This window comes from Mustela putorius, unplaced genomic scaffold (assembly GCF_011764305.1).
Source record: "Mustela putorius furo isolate JIRA1106 unplaced genomic scaffold, ASM1176430v1.1 tig00000832_pilon_pilon_pilon, whole genome shotgun sequence".
NCBI lineage: Eukaryota > Metazoa > Chordata > Mammalia > Carnivora > Mustelidae > Mustela > Mustela putorius.
In genome coordinates this window covers 7,882,460-7,908,496 of record NW_025421491.1, presented here as the reverse complement: position 1 = coordinate 7,908,496, position 26,037 = coordinate 7,882,460, and positions in this window count along the sequence as shown.

The following is a 26,037-nucleotide window of genomic DNA, read 5'->3' as shown; positions in this document are numbered from 1 at the left end:
ATATAAGTCCTATTAGTCCTGTTCTGCTTTTTTTTTTTTTTTTGTCCACACATTAAGTGGAAAGTGAAAGAAAGAGAATTAAAATGACTAAGAACAGTGACCTAGCCAATTTTTAGTGAAGAGTGTAACAAAACTGAATTCTGTAGCATCAAATTCTGCTCAGATTATCTAAGTGTCTGGCAGCCCTCATCTAGCCAGGAACACATTAGATGATTCTAGTTCAGGACATACTTTGCTTCTGGCAGCTCAAGTCTGTGGTTTCTGAAAGCTTACACTCTTCCCCGTCTTCTACACTTGCTCTTTCTTGTGTGCAAAAGATAGCCTGATTGTTGCTTCACAATCTAGGTCATTTAACACATCCTGCATAGAATCATGAAGAAGACATGAGAGAACAGAATTTTTTTAAAAATTTATTTCAATCTCGGCTTGATTCAGAATGAACCAGAGGATGCACACTCCCTGAAATGAACACTGGAGTTTTGTAACATGGGGGAGCAAATCAGGGCTATATATAAAATGGAAGAATGGAAAGGCTTGCAGGACACACTACTTTTAGGACACATCTTTTAAAGCTATTCGGTTATTCTTCACAAGTGCCACAGACCAACAAGGTCTATAATTGCTAAAAGGTCTCTCTATGGGTCTCCATTCCAGAGTGGAGAAAGACAATGGGTTGTGTGCAACAGCATTTACAAACTAGTTGTGAAAGTCATGGTTGTGGGATCAGCTGAATAGAGAGGGTGGGCAAAAACAACATGCCTTCAATTAGGACTCCAAAAAGAGTGATTTCTCTCCAAGCTCCCTTTGTTTAGGAAGGATTGCAAAGCTGTGCTCCTGCTTAATTATTGTTGCAGACTTTGCCTCTGCTTCCAGAGTTGGCATGGCTTCTGCTGGTTCCCAATGTGATGCTGCCAAAGCTGTTTCTATGCCTTTATTGCGTGCTGGCTCACTGGAAACTATCCTGGCAATAACCCAAGTATACACATATGCCTGGCCACAGCAGTGCCAATTCCTTCCTAAATGCCTGGGGGTGTCTTTGCCTTGTTTTGTGCGTGCCACTGAGTTTTAAGGGACAGTTCCAAAAAAAAAAAAAAAAAAAAAAAAGAAAACAAAAAAATCTCAATCCAAAGCCTGACTCATTTAATTGGAGGATGAATATTCTTGACTTAACATTTTGGTTCTAGCAGTCCATTAAAATATTATTTCTACTGTTGTGTTCTTCATATATAGATATGTATTTTGAAGTTGCCAGATAACTTTCTCCAAAAGTTGACAATGATAAACCACAAAAGTAGGTGACCTTGGGAATCAAAGCCCAATTCTATCTACTAGACTTTTTGCATGGCGCCACAAACATTTTTGTCTTATGTTTGACTTATAATAACTTGCTTCAAAGGAAAGTGGTTTAATGTGATTCTAATTTCTATCATACTTTCAAGGGCTCTGCTTCTTGGGTCCCTAAAAATCAGATTCAAAACTCACTTCCAATGAAACAATTTCAAAATTAATCCCACTGTAGCTTTTGAAGAATATTCTTTCCTATTGTGTTGGCTTCTTTTCCTTAGGCTAATTTTGATATTAAGTTTAACAAGGACACTAGTTACCAATTAAATCTGATGAGACTTCATTCTATAAGAGGTGACATCAAAATATTATTGCAAAAGATATAGTACTCTATCTCTATTATTATGATGTATAGCATAATTAACATCAATAAAACAAGGTTGCATATCTTGATGCATGTTTTCATTGTATTTATAATAAGGTGTTTATTTATATTTAAAATAATGTTGATTTCCAGACTTGAATTTGTCAGTTCATGTTGTATTCCTTCATATCTCTTTTAGTTTTAGTGAAAGCTCGTGTGAGTGTTGTTATGTATTTGTGTGTGTGTGTGTGTGTGTGTGTGTGTGTCTGAAAAAGTGAAGTGAAAATAATACAAATCAGAGAGCAAGAAATAATATTAAATAAATTCTGGCTTCCATGTTATAAAATGATGTTTAAAATATAGTCATCAAAGATTTGAAAGACTACAACTATCTCTGGAGATCTGTACTATAGGAAGTGGAGGCAGGTCAGTGTCAGAAAGGCTTGGGGAAAGCTTTGTCCTACCCTTCTTTGTATTTCTCTGTCCCTATGACACCAGGAAATTCCATCTCTTCTTTCTGTTGTCTCAGCTTATAATGGAAAGATTATGATTCCCTGTAGTCCGAAAATGATAAAAGATTCTTTAGATTTGGATCAAGAGATACCTTCCCTATACACCACCCCACCTTTATATCCCCAGCCCTACACACTTCTATAAAAAAATGTGTCTAGTCACAGTTCTAAAAACATTATTTTTTACTCCATTTCAATTCCCCCAAGTCAGACACATCTTTAAATTATTCATATTTTAATTAGAAAACTCTGTCAGATCACTAAAAGTTTCTCACCCTTATTTAGGACTACTAGGATTGTAAAGAGTTGTTTTAATAATGCACCCCCTTATTAAAGTGACTTCTAATCTCAGGATGTGGGAAGTGGTGATCTTGTCAAAGTAGAAGGGTTATGTTGTCACAGTGGTGCCTCTAAATTAGTCTCCACTTGTGGTAGGCACCCTAAGGCTCCACAAAGTACAATGTCAAAGTTACATTACTGAATGCTACTCTGCATGAAGCCTGCTTTAAGTGTGAGCCGACCCTAAATGGTCTGCATGTCTCTTGAATCCGTGGTCCTCTGATCTGAGAGGATTAGTCATACACACACACACACACACACACACACACACACACGTATATACATATATACTTTTATATGTATGCAGATTTATATATGTATGTACTTATAAATGTATGTATACTTATATGTGTATGTAGATACATAGATACATATGTATGTAGATACATAAATAAATAGATATAGCCTTTCATATATATCTATATGGTACTCATATATGTATGTGTATATGTATACACACAGAATATATTGTAATCTCTTTGTCTTTGAGACAAAGACAAACTCTTTGAGTTCTCCAGAAAAACAGTACCAACAGGATTTACGTACCCTACACATTTTATATATTTTTATATATAACATCTATGTTTTTGTAAATGTGTGTTATATGCATATGTATATATGCATATAATGGAAATAGAATCAATACATTGGTTATTATTGGTTATATATATAGCCAATAATACATAACAGAAATAGAACCAAGATTATATATATTCATTATGTATTTGTAGATATGCATATACAAATTATAGGACTAATACAAATACATAACATACATAACAGAAATAGAACCAAGATTATATATATTTGTTATATATCTGTAGATACGCATAATACAAATTATAGGACTAATACAAAGAGACTAATAATAGATTACATTAAAAAATAAAATCTTTTTAATTTAACTAGTTTAGTCTGTGGATTCTTCTAGATGTCAGTCGGTCTGTTAACAATATGTCACTTACCACTGTGTGACAGGAGCTAGAGATACAGCAGCAAACAAAACATTCCTCTCTCATAAAGCTTAGGTTCCTTTAAGTCGTCATATAATTATTACACTTTGTGAAAGATAGCTCCTCATCTTAAAAGCTTAAGGAATTTCTTTGACATTTTCCATGTATACAGTCTGAGAGTGTCTGTGGGGAGTATGCTTTCTTGCTGGTTCCCTAGGAGGCACTGGGACTCAGGTTTTCAAATTTCCTGTTATATTTTTTTTTTCTCAAACTACTAAAGGAGAAAAAAAATGATTATTAAAAAATAACTTTAATTTGAGATGAATTTTAGCAATTACATTGAGCCCAATTTGTCTAGCTCTCCTTCATTTTTAGGTTTTCAGTGGTGATAATTTATATAACCAGCTGCTAAGTTAAAGAGAAGAGTCTGGGTTTACATAGCCTAGCTGGGAGCGACTCCCCTCATATGTGGGGTGACATACTGGCAAGTGATTACTATGTCCCTCTCACCAGGCTGTACCCTTCATCAGGAGTGTGATTGTCTAAATCTTATCAGCCTAGGATTTCCTTGAGGACCAGAGTGCTTGATTTCTCTCAGCTATATTTCCCCATCCTAATGCAGTTCCTGGCAGACATCCAGTGATATCTGGTAAAAGAATATAGGAATGAATTTCATGTATATTAACACCCAGGAAAGAATTGCTTTCTCTTTCCACTTTATTTTGGTTCATAAACACTTTAAAAATACACGGTCTTTGGATATCAGAGATGCAAGGTCCTGCATATCCTCAGGCTATGTCGAAATATACTTTCTGAGTAATATTTTTAAATGAAAAGAAGGGAAGTAACATTTATTCCCATTGCAACCCTCTCCATCCCCTTCAAAGAAGGTACCATTAGGGAAATTATTGTGGGAAAGTCAATTGACTTTGAACTTATGAGTCATCGATTTGCTTTATATCACTGCTGTTTTTTCAATGTAATCTCTGGCTATTTTATGACTTTTTGAATTTGTACATCATTGAAGGCAGGTCTTCTCCTTTCTAAAAATGCAGAGACCAGTCAAATAACAATAATAACATTAATATGCTTATCAACCAAAAGCAGGTTGAGCATTCCTAAATAAAGGGAGTGCACGTAATAACTAGGATATCTGTTTAATGTGTAGGCAATGCTGAGTGGTTCGTTCCATAATCCTGAAATACCCTTGACCGGATTTCCAGGAACTGACTGAAATCCTGATATACCAAAAGAGAACAGATTCTGAATGATTGAAACAGTTTCTGGGTAAGAAAACTTATCACAAAACACTTTTAGTCCTAGTATTGTTAGAATGAATTAAATAAGAGGTCATATTCAATAGTTTGATGAGGGTTGAAGTTCCAAATTTCTGGAAGAGATTTGGTAATAGCTCATTTTTCACCCTCCTCAGAGACTTCACTGCTGTTGGGGACCTCGTTAGATGTGCTTTCCCGTCAGGTCAGGTAAGTGGGGAATTCTCTTTGTAGGCACCACAATAAAAAGGTTTAACACTTTCTCACCTTCGTGACTATTTTCTTTTCGTTTTATTTTATTTCTTTACAGTGTTCCAGGATTCATTGTTGATGCACCACACCCAGTGCTCCATGCAATACGTACCCTCCATAATACCCACCGCCAGGCTCACCCAGCCCCCCACCTTGCTCCCCTCCAAAACCCTCTGTTTCTCAGCGTCCACAGTTTCTCAGGGTTTGTCTCCCTCTCCGATTTCCCCCAACTCCCCTTCATGACTATTAATCTAGTTCTTCCACATTCCCTCTCTTGATGGTCTGAACTGTGGCTGTTTCATTTCTTTAGAAACGTGGAAATGTGTCATTAAATGAGAACTCCATTACACTTCATGTAGAGGTTAGTGTGACCTACACCTTTAATAGATAGCACTATCATTTCATTTTTTCTAAAATATATTTCACAGAGTCATATATAATCTGTGTCTTTCCTAATAGAAATAAGTCCTGCTCATGTATCAGGATACTGTCTAATTGCTTCTGCAAAAACATTATTGATTATTTAATTGCCATCTGGTGAGAGTCATTTCACATTAACACATCAGTTCATCATGTTTTCTTTCTCAAATGTCCAAATCAATACTATAATCAGTATTTTTGACCAAATATGCCGTATTAGTGAATAACAAACCAAGAAGTCTAAATCTTATTTATTAAAATTATTTGATTAGAACACAATCCAAACTTTGATGCAAAAGGTACAGCTACTGAATAAGTCACAAACTTCTTAGCAACTTCAGCGGACACCGATTGTTGTCAACAATTAAAAATGCTATTTCATGGGATTCTTTTATCTGATTGTGAACTTCTAGAATATTTAGGCTTTGTTTCCTCAATGTTTGACAGTTTTTATCCTTTAGAAGTTATTGTTCTTTTGGGGTGCCTGGGTGGCTCAGTGGGTTAAGCTTCTGTCTTCAGTTCAGGTCATGATCTCAGGGTCCTGGGTTCGAGCCCCATGTCAGGCTCTCTGCTCAGTGGGGAGCCTGCTTCTCCCTCTCTCTCTGCCTGCTGCTCTGCCTACTTGTGATCTCTCTCTCTGTGTCAAATAAATAAATAAAATCTTGAAAAATAAAAAAAGAAGTTATTGTACTTTTAAGTACTGCAGTGGGATAAGGACATTTATTCATTTCCATTTAACATAAGTAATTTAACCTCTATATATGGCAGTTCCTGTCTTAGGCATTAAGAAAAAGCAAGGAATGACATATACTGATTCTCTTCATGAAGCTTAAAATCTGGTGGGGAGGTTTAAGACATGGATAAGAGAGACCCAGTTGAGGAAAGAGTCAAATAGAGTCTCAGAGGAAGAATTAACACGGAATTCTCAAGGCATGGTAAAATGAACATAAATGTGCCAGATGGTGAGAAAATTCGATGTGTAAATTCCTTTATCAGTTATATAATATTCCAGTCATGTCTAGGACATCAGTTATTGAATTATTACATCTTTCTCATTGAAATATTTTTTTGGAATTAATATTTCAGGCCTGGGATTTATTACTTATTTCTTTTGTATATGCAGTGCAAGAACAATGGGTTTAGAGTTCAGAATGTGAGCTTCTATTTTTTGTTTTCCCTTTACCCTTTTAATGAACACATTTGGGGAGAAACTGGACCAAATTTTAAAATTGTGAAAGAAAACATATTGAAACCATGTTGTGTTATGAAAAAAAAAAAGATTTGTTCAAAAATACTATATTTATTTTCATTCTCACCTCTCAGATGCAATAAGTACTTATTAGAAAATTCAACCATTCAGGAAAATCTCGTTTTGGAATCTCGTTCAACTTGGCAAAGTATGTCCAACTAGCATTCCTGAAAGTTGACAGGTGCAGGGTAGCGGTTAGGGGTAGTTGTTACAGAATCTGACAGCTCTGAGGGTCACAGACTCTTTCAATCCTGGCTCTACTCTACACACACTGCCTGAGGGTTCAATCTTTGATTCTATGGTGTAACAACTTTACATTTTACAAACTTCAGGAAGAAGTCCACTGCAATAACGTCAGCTGTTAGTGGGCACTTTTATCTTGTAAAATGATTGACTGTATGGTTCTATTAAGAGTTTGCAATTTATTTCCAATTTATTTATTCATTTCAAAACCATATGAAAATATCCTTCATTCTATACTTTCTTTAAAATTTTTGTTACTTGTTTGATGTCTCTTAGATGGCAAATAGTTTTTGAGGAGGTTTTGACCTATTTTTGTCTGTAGTTTCAAATGATCTGTCAAAATAGGAAGAGTTTTGATAGACTTTTCATACATAGGGTGACATAATAGTTGGTATTTCCATTTCTTGTTTTTCTCCATTTTTTTTTATTTGAGTGTACGTGACACACAATGTTGCATTGGTTAAATGTGTACAATGTAGTGATTCAGCGTCTCTATATCTCTATATGTTATGTTTTTTCATCACAAGCGTAACTGCTATCTGTCACCGTCCAACATAATTATATCATTGACCATATTCCCTATGTTGTGCTTTTCATTCCCGTGACTTATTATTGATATTCATGTTTATATTTATAATTAGCGATACACATGGGGTGCCTGGCAGCTCAGTTGGTTAAGCATCCAACTCTTGATTTTGGCTCAGGTCATGATCTCAGGGTCATGAGATTGAGCCCTACATTGGCTCCACTCCGGGTGTGTAGCTGGCTTAAGACTTTCCCTCTCCCTCTATACGTCCTCACACTTATAAATAAATAAATAAATAACACATATTCAAATGCATATATTCTTTTTAAAGATAATTCATAATTGCATTTAATTGGGGTCTTTCCCACTAATAAATCTTTTGTACTTGACCACCTTTCTTCACTTTCAAAATACTTTTATTTGTAATTTGAGAAATTTGAACACGATATATTTATTTAGGTCAATGTCCCTGCTCTTTCTTAGTCTTCTAGCTTATCTTAATAGTCTACAAATTCACATTCCTATGCACAACTATAAGTAAACTTTCACATTTTCAGTAAGAATTTCTGAGGTTATGATAATCTGATTAAATGTTTAATGTAGTTAATTTCTACATTTTAATTTTTTTCAGCATTTAATTTTTCAGCATTTAATTTAATTTCAGCATTTTAATTTTTGTTAGATATTTCTTTAGCCACATATTTAATATTACTTTTACCCAGGTTTTCAACTGGCTTTGTTGAGGCATAATTTTAATACACTAAAATTCACCAATTCTCACTGTTCAAATCATCATATGTAGAAACACAATAGCCACTAGCAAAATATTTTTATCAATCCCCAATTTTATTTCCTTTCCCTTTGTTGTCCATGTTCTCTCCTCACCTCCCTGAATCTGGCAAATTTGGATCTTCTTTCTAAAATAATAATTTTGCCTTTTGAAAAGTATTTTTATAAAAACAAAATCATATGGTGTGAAGTCCTTTGTGTTGGGCTTTTTTCACTTAGCATAATGCTTTTGACATTCATCCAAGTTGATATTTGTATCAGTCATTCATTTCTTTTTATTTCTGAGTATTCCACTGGATGGGTTTACTACAAATTATTTATCTGTTTACCAGCTGAGGGACATTTGGATTCTTTTCGATTTGGCTGTTATGAATAAAGATACCATGTAAACATTCAATGAAGTGTGAGATCATGTAGGTTTATGTTTTTATTCTTCCTAGTTAAGTATTTAAGGTAAGAATTTCTATGTCATATAGTAAGTGCATGTTTAATTTTTTAAAAAACTAACAAAATGATTTCCCAAGTGGTTGTAGCATTTTATCTTTCAAGTTGTCTCACATCCATGCAAACATCAGTCTTCTAAAAATATCAATCATTGCAATATGTATGTAGTTCAAACTCACTGTGGTTTTAATTTGCTTTTCCCTGATGACTAATGATATCAAGCATTTTATTTTCTTTAATGTAGGCTCTGTCCCCAACATGAGGCTTGAACTCCCAACCCCAAGATTAAGAGTCACATGCTCTACTGACTGAGCCAGTCAGGCACCCAGATAACAAGAATTTTTAAGGTGCTTATTTACTAATCCTATATGTTTTTTGATGAAACATCTGCTCACATCTTCCCACTTTATCTTCTTACTTTTTTTCTCTTCTTATGTGTCGTCATTAAATATATGCAGAGCATATATTTAAATTCAGAGCATAGATTTAAATTCATTTTCAGAAAATCTGTTTTCATATATATTCTCCAGTCTGTTCCTTGTGTTTTTATTGATTTCACACAGCATTTCGAAGAGGAAGAAATGTTAGATTCTGATGACATTTATCTTTTTTTTCCTTTTATGCTTTTCATGTCTTATTTAAGGAAGTTTTATCTAACCAAAGTTTACTAAGATTTTGCTCTATGATTTTTTTCCCAGATAATAAATTTATCTCTTACACACAAGTTGACCTTTTAATTTATGTATATGTTTTAAGTTAGACTTGAAGTTAAATATTTTGCACATTGATATCGAATTGTTCTTGCACCACTTACTGAAGTGGTTAAATATTTTCCTCCATTAAATTGCCTCAAAAACTGTGTTAAAAATCAATTGAACATGTTATTTCTGGATCTTGTATACTGTCCCGTTGATCTATATGTTCATCTTACAATGATACTGTACTGTTTTGAACTTATCTCCAACACTAATTTTGTTTTTCCACTAAATTTTTGGTTATTCTAGATTTGTTGAATTTCCATAAAATTTTATAATTAGACTGGCACTTTTTATATAAAAAAATAGTTTGTTGTTTTAATTAGTATTTATCTGAATCTGCAGGTGATTTGGGGGTGAGTTGACATCTAGCCAATTTTGGGTCTGTAATCTTTGAACATGTCTGATTCTTCTATTTATTTAGATTTTCTTTAATTTTCTCAATCATCTTTTGCAGGCTTCTACATATAAGTTTTAAAGAACTTTTATTAACTTTATCTCTAATATTTTCACATTTTTGGTGAAATTATAAACAGTAATTTTCTAAATTTCAATTTGTTTTTTGTCATTGTGAGGATATTGAAATAAAATTGATAAGTGTAGAATAACCCAGTTGTAAACTGTATCCTCCCAAACTCACATCCAATTTTTAGTGATTTTTTTCCCTAGGTCTTCTGCATTACCTATATACATAACCATAACTCTTGTAGATAACAATTTTACTTTTTTGTCATTTCAGTTTGTATGCTTTTTATTTCCCTTCTTGCCTTATTTCAGTTCTCTGACCCTCTTTCAGCACAATGTTGAATACAATATGTGAAAGCGTTCAATCATTCAGTATTATATACATTAGCTATAGGACTTTAGTTTTCCTTTATCGGGCTGAAGATGTGTCTTTCCTTTTCTTGTATGCTGAGAATTGTTTTCAGGAATGGATTTTGAATGTAATCAAGTGTTTTCCTGTACCTATTGAAATCATGTTTTTTTTTTTTTTTCTTTCTTAGTGTGTTAGTATGGTGAATTACATTGCTTGATTTTCAAATCTTAGCATGGTTTGCATTCCTTGGCTAAATCCCACTTTGATGCATTCTCCTTTCTTCAAATATATAAATAAACATTTTTTTTTGCTTAATTTTATTTGATAAACTGTTGTTAAGAGTGAAAAATATTGTTTAGTACTTTTATTTTTTGGTAAAGTCTTTCTATCCAAGTAATGTTGGTCTCAATGCAAAATGAATTAGGAAGTGTTTCCCCTTCTATTTTCTCAAGGAACTTACAGATAATTAAAAAATTATTTATTCTATTAAATGCATGATATTATTCACCACTGAACACTTAACAGACTAAAGGTTTCTATTGGGGAAGTTTTAAGTAAAATACAATATTTTTAATTAATATAAGATTATTTGTTCTGATTTTTTCTTCTTAGTGAGCTTTGGCAGCATCTCCTTTAAGGCATCTGTCTATTTTGTTTAGGTTATTGAATTGATCAATATATAATTTTTCATCGTATCTCTTTATTAGCTTTCTCACATCTGTGATCTGTAATGGTGACTGTTATATTATTCCTGATATTCATGCTTGTGTCCCCTCTCACTTTTTCCTGATCAGTCTGGCTGGAGACTGGGGCACCATGTTCATTTTTTTCAAATTAGCTTTGTTGTCACTGCTTTTATCTGCTCATTCACTGTTTTCTATTTCATTAATATTTGCTCTCTCTTTTTATCATTTTCTTCTCTTTGAGTTTAATTTGTTCTTTTTCTACTTTCATAAGTGGGAGATTAGTATATTTGCTTAATATTATGCATTTTATCTTCCATCAGTTCAAATATTAAAATTCCCTTATGATTTCTTCTTTTGACTTATTAGTTATTTGAATTGTGTTGTTTGATTTCCAAATATTTGAAGATTGTATGGAGAGCATTCTGTTATTTATTTCTGTTTCTATGCTGTTCCATTGAGAGAACACTCTGTTTTATCTGAATCCTTTTACATGTATTGAGACTTGTTTTATGACACAAAATATGGTTTATCTTAAAGAATTTTCTGGGTGTACTTGAAAAGAGTGTGTATTCTGCTGTTGCTGTGTGTTCTATCAATATCAATTAGATCAAGTTGGTTGACAATATTATTTGCACATCTTCTCTATACAGTAATGTCTTCTGTATACTCATACTGATCACAGAGGGAGGAGAGTTGAATTATCTAAGTATAATTTTGAAATCAGATTTTTTTAAAAAATTGTGAATTATCTACTTCTTTTTATGCTTTCTTTTTTTGTTTCACATATTTGAAGCTCTATTAATAAGTATGTGTATACATTTAGGATTATTATATCTTTTTGGTGAATTGACATTTTATCATCAAGATATATTCCATTTGGGGGCACCTGGGTGGCTCAGTGGGTTAAGCCTCTGCCTTCCACTCAGGTCATGATCCCAGAGTCCTGGGATCGAGCCCCACATCAGGCTCTCTGCTCAGCAGGGAGCCTGCTTATCCCTCTCTCTCTGCCTGCCTCTCTGCCTACTTGTGATCTCTGTCAAATAAATAAGTAAACTATAAAAAAAAAGATATATCCCGTTTTATCCATGTTATTATCCCTTGTAAAATTCCTTTCTCATACATTATTATAGCTACTCAAGCTTACTTCTAGTGAACTTTGTAAAGTAAATGATTTTCTCTCCTTTGATTTTTCACCTATTGGTTCCTTTCTATTCAAAGTGTATTTCTTGAAATTGTGCACTGCTTTTTTTTTTTCATTTATAATATTTTATTATGGATTACCTATTGAAATGAAAATACTTTGGATAGATAAAGTTAAATATAATAAACTACTTATTAAACTATCCCTTTCTTTTTACTATTTTAGCATAGCTACTCAAAAATTTAGAATTGCAAAAGTATTTTGCATTATATCTTGACTGGACCATGCTAGCTATGAGTTGCAAAGTTTTGCCGAGTTATATATTTTTTTTATTTTTTATAAACATATATTTTTATCCCCAGGGGTACAGGTCTGTGAATCACCAGGTTTACACACTTCACAGCACTCACCAAAGCACATACACTCCCCTCACTGAAATGGACAGATCATCCAAGCAAAAAATCAGCAAGGAAATAAAGGCCTTAAACGACACACTGGACCAGATGGACATCACAGATATATTCAGAACATTTCATCCCAAAGCAAAAGAATACACATTCTTCTCTAGTGCACATGGAACATTCTCCAGAATAGATCACATCCTCGGTCCTAAATCAGGACTCAACCGGTATCAAAAGATTGGGATCTTTCCCTGCATATTTTCAGACCACAATGCTCTAAAGCTAGAACTCAACCACAAAAGGAAGTTTGAAAAGAACCCAAATACATGGAGACTAAACAGCATCCTTCTAAAGAATGAATGGGTCAACCGGGAAATTAAAGAAGAATTGAAAAAAATCATGGAAACAAATGATAATGAAAATACAACGGTTCAAAATCTGTGGGACACAACAAAGGCAGTCCTGAGAGGAAAATATATAGCGGTACAAGCCTTTCTCAAGAAACAAGAAAGGTCTCAGGTACACAACCTAACCCTACACCTAAAGGAGCTGGAGAAAGAACAAGAAAGAAACCCTAAACCCAGCAGGAGAAGAGAAATCATAAAGATCAGAGCAGAAATCAATGAAATAGAAACCAAAAAAACAATAGAACAAATCAACGAAACTAGGAGCTGGTTCTTTGAAAGAATTAATAAAATTGATAAACCCCTGGCCCGACTTATCAAAAAGAAAAGAGAAAGGACCCAAATAAATAAAATCATGAATGAAAGAGGAGAGATCACAACTAACACCAAAGAAATACAAACTATTATAAGAACATACTATGAGCAACTCTACGGCAATAAATTTGACAATCTGGAAGAAATGGATGCATTCCTAGAAACATATAAACTACCACAACTGAACCAGGAAGAAATAGAAAGCCTGAACAGACCCATAACCAGTAAGGAGATTGAAACAGTCATTAAAAATCTCCAAACAAACAAAAGCCCAGGGCCAGACGGCTTCCTGGGGGAATTCTACCAAACATTTAAAGAAGAACTAATTCCTATTCTCCTGAAACTGTTCCAAAAAATAGAAATGGAAGGAAAACTTCCAAACTCATTTTATGAGGCCAGCATCACCTTGATCCCAAAACCAGACAAGGATCCCACCAAAAAAGAGAGCTATAGACCAATATCCTTGATGCACTGCTTTTTATTATTTTTTTTTATAACCCCATCTGACATTTGTGCCTTTCAGTTGGTGTGTTTACACTATTTGCATTAAACGTGATTTTGCTGTTTGTTCTTCTTTTGTTAAATAATTTCTTTGTTTTCCCACTTTCTTAGTAAACAAAGTATTTTTGTGGTGCACCTGTTAGATGGCCAGGAGAGTTTAATAGCTTTAACTTTTGTCTGAGTTGTTTCTCTGGAGTTTAGAGTATGTACATACATCTTATTGTCTATCTTCAAAAAATATAATACCACTTTATAAATGTGACTGGATTCTTAAAGTAGTACAGTCCTTCTCCCTCATTCTTTTCCCAATGGTTGTCACAATTTTCATTAAATTTTATAACCCTGTAACATATTACTTTGCTTTATTGAAATTGTCACTTATTTTTGGAAAAGATGATTTCAAAATAGAATTTTTATATATTTACCGACACAATAATAATTTTTAGTGTTCTTCATTGTGTAGATCCAAATTACTTTGACATCATTTTTCTTCTGCCTTAAGAACTTTAACATTTCTTATAATCCATGTCTCCTGACAGTGAATTATCTTAGCCATTTTTTTTTCCCTGAAAAAGTCTTTATTTTGCCTTCCTTTTTGAAAGACATTTTGTGGATTACACTTCTGAGTGGATGGTTGTTGTTTTTCATTCCCTTAGTAGTTTAAAGGTATCACTTTATTGTCTTACAGCTTGCTTTGTTTCTGATGAGACGATTGCAATTATTCTTATCCTTGTTCCATTACTTCTTTCTTTCTGGCTTTGTGTTCAGAGATATTATCTTTATTAGTGGCTTTCAGCAATTTTATTCTTAAATGCCTTGATGTAGTTTTCTTTCTGCTCTCTGTGATCTTTTTTTTAACTTTTTGGATTTTGTGTTTATATTTTTCATTAAATGTGAAAAATTACACTTTTTTTTTCAAATAAATTTCTGTCCATATGCTTTTTGATTCCAGTTCTGAGTGTGATAGGCTGATTGATTTTTTTTTTTTTTTTTTTGAGAGAGAGAGAGATAGTACCTGTGAGAGGGGGTGAGGGAAAGAGAGAGAGAATCTTAAGCAGACTCTGCAGCCAATGTAGAACCCAATGTGGGGCTCAATCTCACCACCCTGAGTTGAAATCAAAACTCGGATACTTAACCGACAAAGCCACCCTCATACCCCTGATTGATATTTTTCTAAAAATCACTATTAATAACTTGTTCATATGTAGTGCCTCTGCTAATATTTTCATTTCAGTTTTCTGCTGTGTTTTAGTTAGCTTCTATTTCTACGTATTTATATTCATTGACCTTTAATTCTGAAGTTTCTTTTTTCAAGATTTATTTATTTGAGTAGGAGAGAAAAGAGGCAAGACAGAAAGAGAATGAGAAAAAATCTCACACAGACTCCATGCTGAGCAGATTCCCACGTGGGACTCCATTTCATGACCTTGAGATCATGACCTGAGCTGAAATCAAGAGTAGGAGGCTAAATTGACGGCACAACACAGGCACCACAATTCTGAAGTTTCTAATCTGTTAATGCTTTCCAAGTGTTTTTATTTCAGATATTTCATCTCTAGAAATTCAGTTTCATTCTTTTTATATCTTCCATTTTGTTATTCCTTATAATTCATTTATCCTATACTATCTTGAATATTATATTTATAATAGATATAATAGATGGGATATATTTATAATAGATGGGTTATATTTATAATAGATATAATATATTTATAATAGATTCATAATATAATATGATACATTTATATTAGATAAATCAATAGGTTTATAATAATATTTAATGTTCTTTATTGCTAATTCTATAATTTTTTTTCTTTTCTGGGTCTGCTTCCATTTGTAATTTTTCTTGTTATCAATCATATTTTCCTGTTTTATTTCATGGTTTTTAGTTTTTGTTTGGATGTTGGGCATTGTGGATTTTGTTTTTGTTTCTTGGGTGTATGGCATGGTCCTTTAAATGTTGTTAGGTTTTGTTTGGGACACAGTTAAGATACTTGGGATCATTTTAATCCTTTTAAAGCTTGTTTATCAGGTTTGTTAGGATGGTCAAGACAAACCTTAAGTATAAAGCTAATTTGTCCTTATTACTTATATAATACTCTTCTGAGCACTCTACACTATGCTCTTTATATTAGTAAGTCTTTCCAGTTTGGCTGGTTGGAACATTAACTTTCCCCAGCTCCTTGTGAGCTACAAACATTATTCCACATTCCTCCCTAATACTTCTTACCCTAACTTCAAATAATAGCCTCTCATGTATGCAAAGTTTTGTACTCAGACAAAAATGACAGGTGCCTTGTTACAAATATGCAGTTATCACTTCTGTCAATATCTCCTCTCTAGCATTTTGTGATGTGAAAATTTTAACCACTTTGTTCTTCCAAACTCCAGACTCTACCTCCTCAGATAATCAAGAATTCAAAACTCTGATTGGTCCCCCATAGTCTATATTTAAGTCTGGAAACTATCAAAGCAATACACTAGAATAATAATGGGGACTCACCTTATTTGCTGTTGTTTTACTCAATAATCACTTTCTTATACCTGCCTTTGCCTGTTCAATATTTTTAAAAAATGGCTACTTCATATACTTTATCCAATATTCCACAGTTTTTTGAGATTTGAAAAAAATTTCATTTCTCTTACGCCATTTTCACTACAAACAAAAACCAAATTTAAAAAATATATTATACGATGTATTTGTTTAGATCTAAATTTACTGTGTAATTAGTTTCCATTTCTAATCATATTGAAAGTATGTCCTAAATGATAAGATACCAAACTGCCTGTGTTTAGTTGTGCTATGACAATTATTTGTTAGGTGACCTTGGATAGGCTTCTTAACATCTGTGTGTTTCAGTTTCCCATAGTGGCAGCTCCTCAGAATTGTTGAGATGATTAAATTAGTTGACACATGTATATAAAGTTGACACATGTACATAAAGTGCTTAAAGTTGTCTGTCATATATTAAGATATTATTATTATCTTTAATTTTGTTATCTACTTATGTATGTTTAAATCAGAAAATCAAAACCAATTCTTAGTATAACAGTTTCTATGGGCATACATTTCATTTTGTTTTTACGATTTTTAAAATCCACTTTTGAATAAGTTACGTCAGTACTTTAATATAAGGAGGCTCATTAATCTTGTGCTTCTATTGGTTGCTGTTGTTTCAAGTTTTTATTTAGATTCTAGTTAGTTAACATGTAGTGTAATATTAGTTTCAGGAATAGGATTTCCTGATACTTCACTTATATACAATACCCAGTGCTCATCACAAGTGCCCACCTTAATACCTACCACCCATGTAGCCCAATCCCCGAACCACTGCCCTTCTAGCAGCCTTCGGTTTGCTCTCTATAGTTAAGAGTATGTTTTATGTTTGCTTCTCTTTTCTCTTTTTTTTCCTCTCCTATGTTCATCTATTTTTTTCTTAAATTTACATAAGAGTGAAATCATATTGCATTTGTCTTTCTGTCTGACTTATTTCACTTAGCATAATACTCTCTAGCTCCACCCACCTCATTGCAAATGACAAGATTTCATTCATGGCTGAGTAATACTCCATTGTATATTCATACCCTTTTCTTTATCCATTCATCATGAATAAGTGGACATTTAATCCATGGACATTTTGGCTCTTTCTATAATTTGACTACTGTTGATAAACATCAGGGTGCATGTCTTCCTTTGAGTCAGTATTTTTGTGTCCTTTGGGTAAATACCTGGCAGTGTAATTGGTGGATCAGAGAGTAACTTTTTGAGGAACATACATACTGCTTTCCAGAATAGCTGCATTAATTTGTATTCCCACAATAGTGCAACTTGGTTCCCTCTCTATGCATCCTTGCCAACATCTGTTTTTTCTTGTGTTGTTAATTTTAGCCATTCTAACAGGTCTGAGAGAACATCTTTTTTTTTTTTAGATTTTATTTATTTATTTGACAGAGAGAGATCACAAGTAGGCAGAGAGGCAGGCAGAGAGAAAAGAAGGGAAGCAGGTCCCTGCTGAGCAGAGAGCCCGATGCGGGACTCAATCCCAGGACCCTGAGATCATGACCTGAGCCAAAGGCAGCGGCTTAACCCACTGAGCCACCCCGGCACCCGAAAACAGCTGAGAGAACATCTTATTGTAGTTTTGATTTGTATTTCCCTGATGATGAGTGATGTTGATAATCTTTTCATGTGTCTGTTAGTCATCTGTATGTCTTCTTTGGAAAAATGTCTATTCATGTCTCCTGTCCATTTCTTATCTGCATTATTTGTTTTTGGGATATTGAGTTTGATAAGGTCTCTATACATTTTGAATACTAACCCTTTATCAGGTATGTCATTTGTAAATATCTTCTCCCATTCCATAGGTTGACTTTTAGCTTTGTTGATTGTTTCCTTCACAATGCAGAAGCTTTTTATCTTGCTGAAATCCCAGTAGTTCATTTTTGCTTTTGTTTCCCTTGCTTCTAGAGACATGTCTGGTAAGACATTCTTATGGCAGGTGTCAAAGAAGTTGCTGCCTGCATTCTTCTCTAGGATATTGATGGTTTCCTGTCTCACACTTAGGTTTTTCATCCATTTTGAATTTATCTTTGTGTATTGTATAAAAAAGTGGTCCAGTTTCATTCTTCTGCGTGTTGCTGCCCAGTTTTCCCAACATCATTTGTTGAAGAGACTGTCTTTTTCACATTGGATATTCTTTCCTACTTCACTTAAGATCAGTTGTGGGTTCATTTTTGGGTTTTCTGTTCTGTTCCACTGATTTATGTCCATTTTTGTGCCAGTACATTACTGTCTTGATCACTACAGCTTTGGAATATAACTTGAAGTCAGAATTGTGATGTCTCCAGCTTTGCTTTTTATTTATTTATTTTTTTGATTGTTTTGACTCTTTGGGCTCTTTTGTGGTTCCATACAAATTTTAGGATTGTTTGTTCTAGCTCTGAAAAGTGTTGGTGGTGTTTTGATGTGGATTCCATGAAATGTGTACATTGCTTTGGGGTAATATAAACATTTTTACAATATTTGTTCTTCTAATCCATGAGCATGGAATGGGACAGGGATGCACATTCTCACCATTGTTATTTAAGATGGTACTAAAAGTTATAGCCTCAGAAATAAGAAAACAAAAGAAATCAAAGACATCCAGATCATCAAGGAAGAAGTCAAGCTTTCACACTTTCACTATTCACAGACAACATGATATTCTTTGTGGAAAAACCAAAAGACTCCACCAAAAAATTGCCAGAACTGACACACGAATTCAGTAAGTCTCAGTATACAAAATCAAAGTACAGAGATCTGTTGCATTCCTCTGTACCAATAATGAAGCAGCCAGAAAGAGGAATCAAGGAATCAAGCCCATTTACAATTGCACAAAACCCCATAAGACACCTAGGAATAAACCTAGTTAAAGGGGTAAAAGATCTGTACTCTATAAACTACAGAACACTTATGAAGGAAATTGAAGATGACACCAAGAAATTGTGATTCTATTTTTGAGTAGTTAATATACATAATCCCTAAGCTAAATAATTTAATATACCTCAGTGAATCTTCATGGCAATCCTATGAAATAAGTACTATGTATAGCTACACTCTATAAATATAGAGTGAGGTTCAGAGAGGTTAAAACATTTCTCCAGGGTCCTCCAGCTGTATCATGAACACTGAAATACAAAACTGGTTCTCCATGATGCTAGAACCTGATTTGTTAGCCACAGTGTGATTTTATTAAATATGATACATAAGTAGAGTAAACATAATTTTTATTTTTCCATAGTTCTGCTTCATACCAGTTATCATGGCTTAATTATTAATAGTTCTATGATCACTTGCAAAAATGCAAGTTGGTGTGAAAAACTGAACATTCACTCTATTTATAACAGATATTATTGACTGACATGATTTATAAGGAGTACTTAAAATCTAGGGAGAGATTTATACTGTTAAAGAAGGTGAAGTCTGTAATGTCATTTACCAATGCTTCACTGATTTTTATCACTTTGACTTTTAGAGAAAAATGACATAATGATGACACTTAACAGAGAATAGTTAGAATTCAGGAATTTGTTATTTAGCCATTCCAATTCTGCTACCAGGTCCCAAATCAGACAGATATTGAAGAACAAAGATTAAATGAGGAAGTGGACTTTGTCAGATGCTCAGCACTCCTTCTTTGCTTCCTCAGCTTTAACTGAGACAGAAATAGAATAAATTTTTAGTAAAAATCTGTAATTAAGTGGCTCCTTTGGTGATGGAGAGGTGGCAAAAAGGAGAACTAAGAGTGAGGAAAGTGAATAGAACTAATATTGAAAGGAAATGAATAACCCACAAAGCGTTCTTTAAATTCACATCAGAACTATACAAGAAAGATGAAAGAAGGAAGGAAGGAAGGAAGGAAGAAAGAAAGAAAGAAAGAAAGAAAGAAAGAAAGACAGAAAGAAAGAAAGAAAGAAAGAATCACACATTCTAGTCATTCTGAAGAGGTACGTTGAATGTTTAGTATTGTCCTATGCAAATGTTAAAAAAAGATGAACACAGAATAAAGAATGTCCCCAGAAGAAAAACCACTCTATCATTAAAGGTTATCTAAATTATTTTATGTGTGAAGTAAAAGAAAACAAAGCACTTTTCAATAAGGGAAGCTTTGAATGATACACCAGTGATCCTTTAATAGTTCATGAATAGTTCATGTCATAGAGCAAATGGAATAAAATTTCCCTCTTTGGGGACTTCGTTGTCCTGTTCCTTTTGCCTGGAAATAGTACTCCAAATATGAGTATGGTTTTCTTTATCTTGGTCACTGTAAGTCACATTCTTTATGAGGACTTCTATGGTCACCATATTTATATGGCTAAGTCCTGCACACACACACACACACACACACACACACACACCTTCTAACCAACCCCCCAGGTTTCTATTTCCCCACTTAAAACTTATTTCCACCTAATATGGTATATATTTTTCTTTTGTTCATCTTTTTTTCTTAAACCTACCAAAATGTGAGAACCAACAAAGACGAGATTGATTTTGTACCTGGTCATCACCAGTACAAAGACCAGTGCCCGGTGTTTATAGTTTAGTAAACACCTGCTTCAAACATGAAAAATAAACAAAGGCTTTGCTGTGCTTTGGTCTGAAGGGTTGAACATGAGTAAACTGGAGGTCAGCCAATTCAGCTCATCACGTGAAATATTAGCACTATGATCTGTCTCTTTAGGAGGCAGTATCTGCTCAGACCATGACTGTAACATTCCTGAGGTGACCATATGAATAATTTTAAGACTCAGATTGGATGAGCAGTTGAATTTGATACTGAGAGTTTGATGATCCAGGAAAAGGAACAACAGGCATTCTAAGCAGGACTCTAAAGTACAATATTAAGGTGAAGAATGTCTTTCCCATTTGATGGTGGGGCTTCCCTGTTGGTTGATTTCTGTGACTGTACCCCAAAGACTTGCTTCTCTGGAATCTGAAAGAGAAAGCTTGAGCCAGCAGGGAAGGTGAAAAAAGTCTGGACTCTGGGAGTAGAAGGAGAGGACACTAATAATCCAGGAGAAGCAGTGACCCATGAGACTTTGCTGTCCTAAGAACACATAGTTGCTAATATAGACATTTGTTCTTGGGGGGGGGGGGCGCGGAGAAACCATTTTATAGAACGCTTTATTTTTCCAACACTTTGAAATGTACAAAATCATCTTTCGTTTTTAAGTATTACTGATTCAGTGGAAGAGTTTCAGAAAACAAAGTAATTTGAGTCTCAGGACTGCAGCCCGAAACAGCAAAGACCTGCTTGCTGTAGGTTCACAAATCCCCTTGGCTGCAATAGTTCTGCCAATTTACTGGAAAAACAGCAACCTTGGACTTTCAGCCCCTCTTTAGAGAAAACAATTTAGATACAACACCCTACACCCTACAAATCTTCCAGACCATTAGCTCATTTATTTTTACATAGCAGCTTTACCAGTTTGAAGAGATATTTTGCTTGTTCAAAACCCATAAACAAAAAACAAACAAATATGTTATCTACTTAGCATTTTTAACATTCAGAAAAATTAAACGTTAATTTGTCTTTTACATAAAACTGTTTCATTTTTGGCTCATATTACTTCATAGATTTTTCATGGTTTTCCAATTAGATTAAGAGTGAAGCATTTGCTGATTCATTATAAGGGCAAAGGCCTCATACCCTATGTATTTTCAGGGAAGAAAATCCTTTATGGCAATAAACCGATGTTCATCATTACCCTGAGATGAATGTTGTTTACACTGTATTAAATTGAACAAGGAAAGATTGTGCCTAAGACATGGCAGGTCCATTAAAATGAAAATGAATGTATTCAATTTTAAGGTGAACTTTTTCACTTGAACCTTTGTTTCTAACAATTAATAGTCTTGGAAGATAATACTTTGATGATGTACTAATAAAATATACTTGTACAATAATATATCATTACTGCACTTCTATTTATTTCCAACATGACAGGCATTGTGGCTAGTGAGTTTGGATGCATTATTTCTAATTCACAACTTAGCCAAACAGATATCATAAGCTTTGTTTTATGGGTGAAAAAACTTATGTCCAAAAATTTACTTTGAAGAAGCTAAGATAGCTGAAAGAGGAATAAACAGCATTTGCAACCAACCACATTAGTTACAATTTTTATTAGAAGTAGTTACGCATGATACTATTATATCATATTTAGAGTGAAAACGAGAAAAAACAGAAAGAAAAATAATGAGAAGCCCATACACACACACACACATGCATTTATGTGTGTGTGTGTGTATGTGTGTGTGTGTGTGTGTGTATGCATATATGCATATGTGTGTGTGTGTATACACAATTAATTAGTAGTAATTGGATGCCTGGGTGGCTCAGTCAGTTATGTGGGGACAATTGATTTTTAATCAGGTTATGATCTCAGAGTCGCGAGATCCAGCCCTACGTCAAGCCCTGTGTTAGGCTCTACTCCAGGCATGGAGCCTGCATAAGTTTCTCCCTTTCCCTCTGTCCCTCACCTACCTCCCTCCCTCTTAAAAAAAAAATAGTAATTATTAAATATATTAGAAATTTAAAAAAACCACAGCATACCTCAAAGATACCTACAGGTTTCATTCCAGACCACTACAATAAAGTGAATATCATAATTAAGTGAGTCAAATGAATTTTTTTCGTTTTCCAGTGCATGTGAAAGTTATGTTTAGACTATACTATGGTCCATTAAGTGTACAATGATAGCATTATGTCTAAAAAAACTTAATATGCATCCCTCAATAAAAATATACTCAATTGCTAAAAAATTTCAACCACCATCTGACTTTAGTGAATTATAATCACTGACCACAGATCACCATAATAAATATAATAATAATAGTGAAAACGTTTGAAATGGGAGAATCACTAAAATGTGACACAGAGACACAAAAAGAGCAAATGCTGTTGGAAATTGGTGCCCATAGACTTGCTCAACAGAACTACCCCAAATCTTTGTTTTGTGAAAAACGCATTATCTGCTGACTACAATAAGGCAAAACACATTAAAATGGGGCATGCCTGTATTTGTAAATACTGTAGAAATTAAAGATATATCAAGAAAAAAAAAACACTTTTCTAATGATAACCAAGTATGGAAACTTAAATGTTCCACAATTCAAATATTTAATTTTGAGTCTAAGTTGAGATTTCTGGTTGAAATTTTTCTTGATGTCAGGACACCTGGACAGCTCAGTTCATTAAGTATCTGCCTTTGGCTCAGTTCATGATCCTGGGTCCAGGGATCTAGCCCCATGTCGTTCTCCCCTACTCATGGGGAGTCTGCTTCTCCCTCTCCCTCTGCCCCTACCCCTACTCATGCTCATGTGCCCTCTCTCTCTCTCTCTCTCTCTCTCTGTGTCTCTTTCAGATAAATAAAATCTTCAAAAAAATTACTTTTTCCATGGGCGCCTAGTTGGCTCAGTTAGTTAAGCACCTGCTTTCAGCTAGAGTCATGATCTAAGCTCCTGGAATTGAACCCCCCCACCGGGCTCCCTCTGTGGCAGGGAGTCTGCTTCTCCATCTTCCTCCACCCCTCCCCATGCTTGTGCTCTTTCTCTCTTTCTCAAATAAATAAAATCTTGAAAATCAATCAATCAATAATTTTACTTAATGTCTAAACTAGAAAGAAAACCAATGGAAATATATATAAATTTATTAATTCATACCTATGTTTAAAAATGTCAACAACATATATAAATCAAAAATACTTATGGAAAGTTCCACACGAATATAGGCACAAGTATGTCTACCATAAAACAGATTCTCAATTATAGAGAACAAACTGAGGTTTGCTGGAAGGAAGGTGGGGAGAGGGGTTGATGGGTGAAATGGGTGACGGGTATTAAGCGGGGCACTTGTGATGAGCACTGGGTGTTATATGTAACTCATGAGTTTCTAAAATCAGTTCCTAAAGCCAGTATTACACTACACATTAACTAATTGCAATTTATTTATTTTTTTAAAGATTTTTATTTATTTATTTGACAGGCAAGATCACAAGTAGGCAGAGAGGCAGGCAGAGAGAGAGGAAGGGAAGCAGGCTCCCTGCTGAGCACAGAGCCCGATGCAGAACTCGATCCCAGGACCCTGGGATCATGACCTGAGCAGAAGGCAGAGGCTTTAAGCCACTGAGCCACCCAGGCACCCAACTAATTGGAATTTAAATAAAAACTTGAAAAACAACAACAACGAAGTGAAGGAGAGGTGGTGTTTACTTCTGTTCTCACAAGTAAAAACACAACAAACAGAAAAATCTAAAACCTTCTTAGGTCTAATTGAATATTGAGGTCCCAGGCACACTGCTATCTTGCAAAACTGGAGAAAAGCAAATACAAAGAAGTACAGTTTTACTGAGAGCAGAAGCCACTGGACCTAGTAACTGCTAAGAAGATTTAAATTTCAATTAACAAATTGCTAGGAAGTCAGTGTGAGCTAGAGTTAAAAAGCTACTGGGGCTCAGTTGAGGGCTCCTACACTTTTCTAAGTTTTATACGTCCAGGAGCCCTATCAAGGTGCCACAGTTAAGATCAAAGAAAAACATCTTTATACTTCAGGCTCACAGAGAGAAAAAGTAGCCATTTTTTAATAAACTAAGGGAGGAAGTAACTATTTTAAGATGAATTTCCAGTGTTCTGTTCTTCTTAACAACACTGATGTACTTGAATAAAAGGTTGTGGAGGAAACTACTTTACCATGGTTTTGTAGACTGTATCCACAAAGTCTTCGAGACTTCCCAGATTTATCGGGGCGATTCCTCATGACAGAAAATAATCAGGAGAAAAATCACTTCTTCCCAATCCTGGGGAGCTTCTGTTTCTATGGAAACCAGACAGTATCTTCCACACGTCAGCTCATTCATTCAGCATCAACATTATTCAACGTTTATGAAACATCACCTGTGTCCTGTACTAAGTCCTGTGTTAAAATCAGATTTAAAAAAGAATACAGCACAGTCTCCCATAATATTAGCAAATAGATTTCCTGTTCTTCAGTTAAAGTCAAAATAAATCCATGTCTCTATATCTATCTAATCAGTGTGCATGTGTGTTCAAATCCCTTGAACAAAACACTCATGACTTGAATCTCAGTATTTTTTCTAAAACCCAATTGTATTGTTTAATTTAAATGTTGTAGAAACTAGAGTTTGAATGAGCAGTAAAACATATTACTTAGCAGCAGCCAGATTGCCTGGTTTCATATGGAATTCTTCATTTCCTAGTTGTGTGACCTTGGCCAAGCTTCTTAATGCTTTTGTGCTTTATTTTTCTCATCCGTACTCTACATGGCACAAGGTAATGGCATGTACCTGGCAGGATGCTGTGAGGATTTAATTGATGTGAAACTTAGAACGCACCTGAAACAGTCTTGCAGCCTGTTTGCTGCTGCCATTGCTTGTCTTCTTGTTATTACTGTGGCCGTCCCTGTGTTTTAATCCCAATGGGCCACAAGTTAACTTCTGTCCTTATAATCAACAGGAACATGTTTTCACCATCCTGCAGCATGTTAACCACTGCAAACGTTGATTATTTGGTAGTTACATTTGTACTGGGAGCCTCTCGATAGTTTATATCTATTACTAAATAATATCTTGCTTTGGGGACACAGATCTACACTGTTCTGTGACAGTCACTATCGCCTCATTAAGCACAGTTTGTAAGTTTTTTTTTTTTCTGCAGCTAGAGATATATACAAATATTATGTATACTCATTGCTCAATTAAACCTAAAACGACTGACATTGCACATTAGCTCATCATATTTCTCCAAGTAGCATAGCTTAGGTATTCCGTCAGCTTTACGACAAGAAAATGGAAGAGCTGAGCATCCT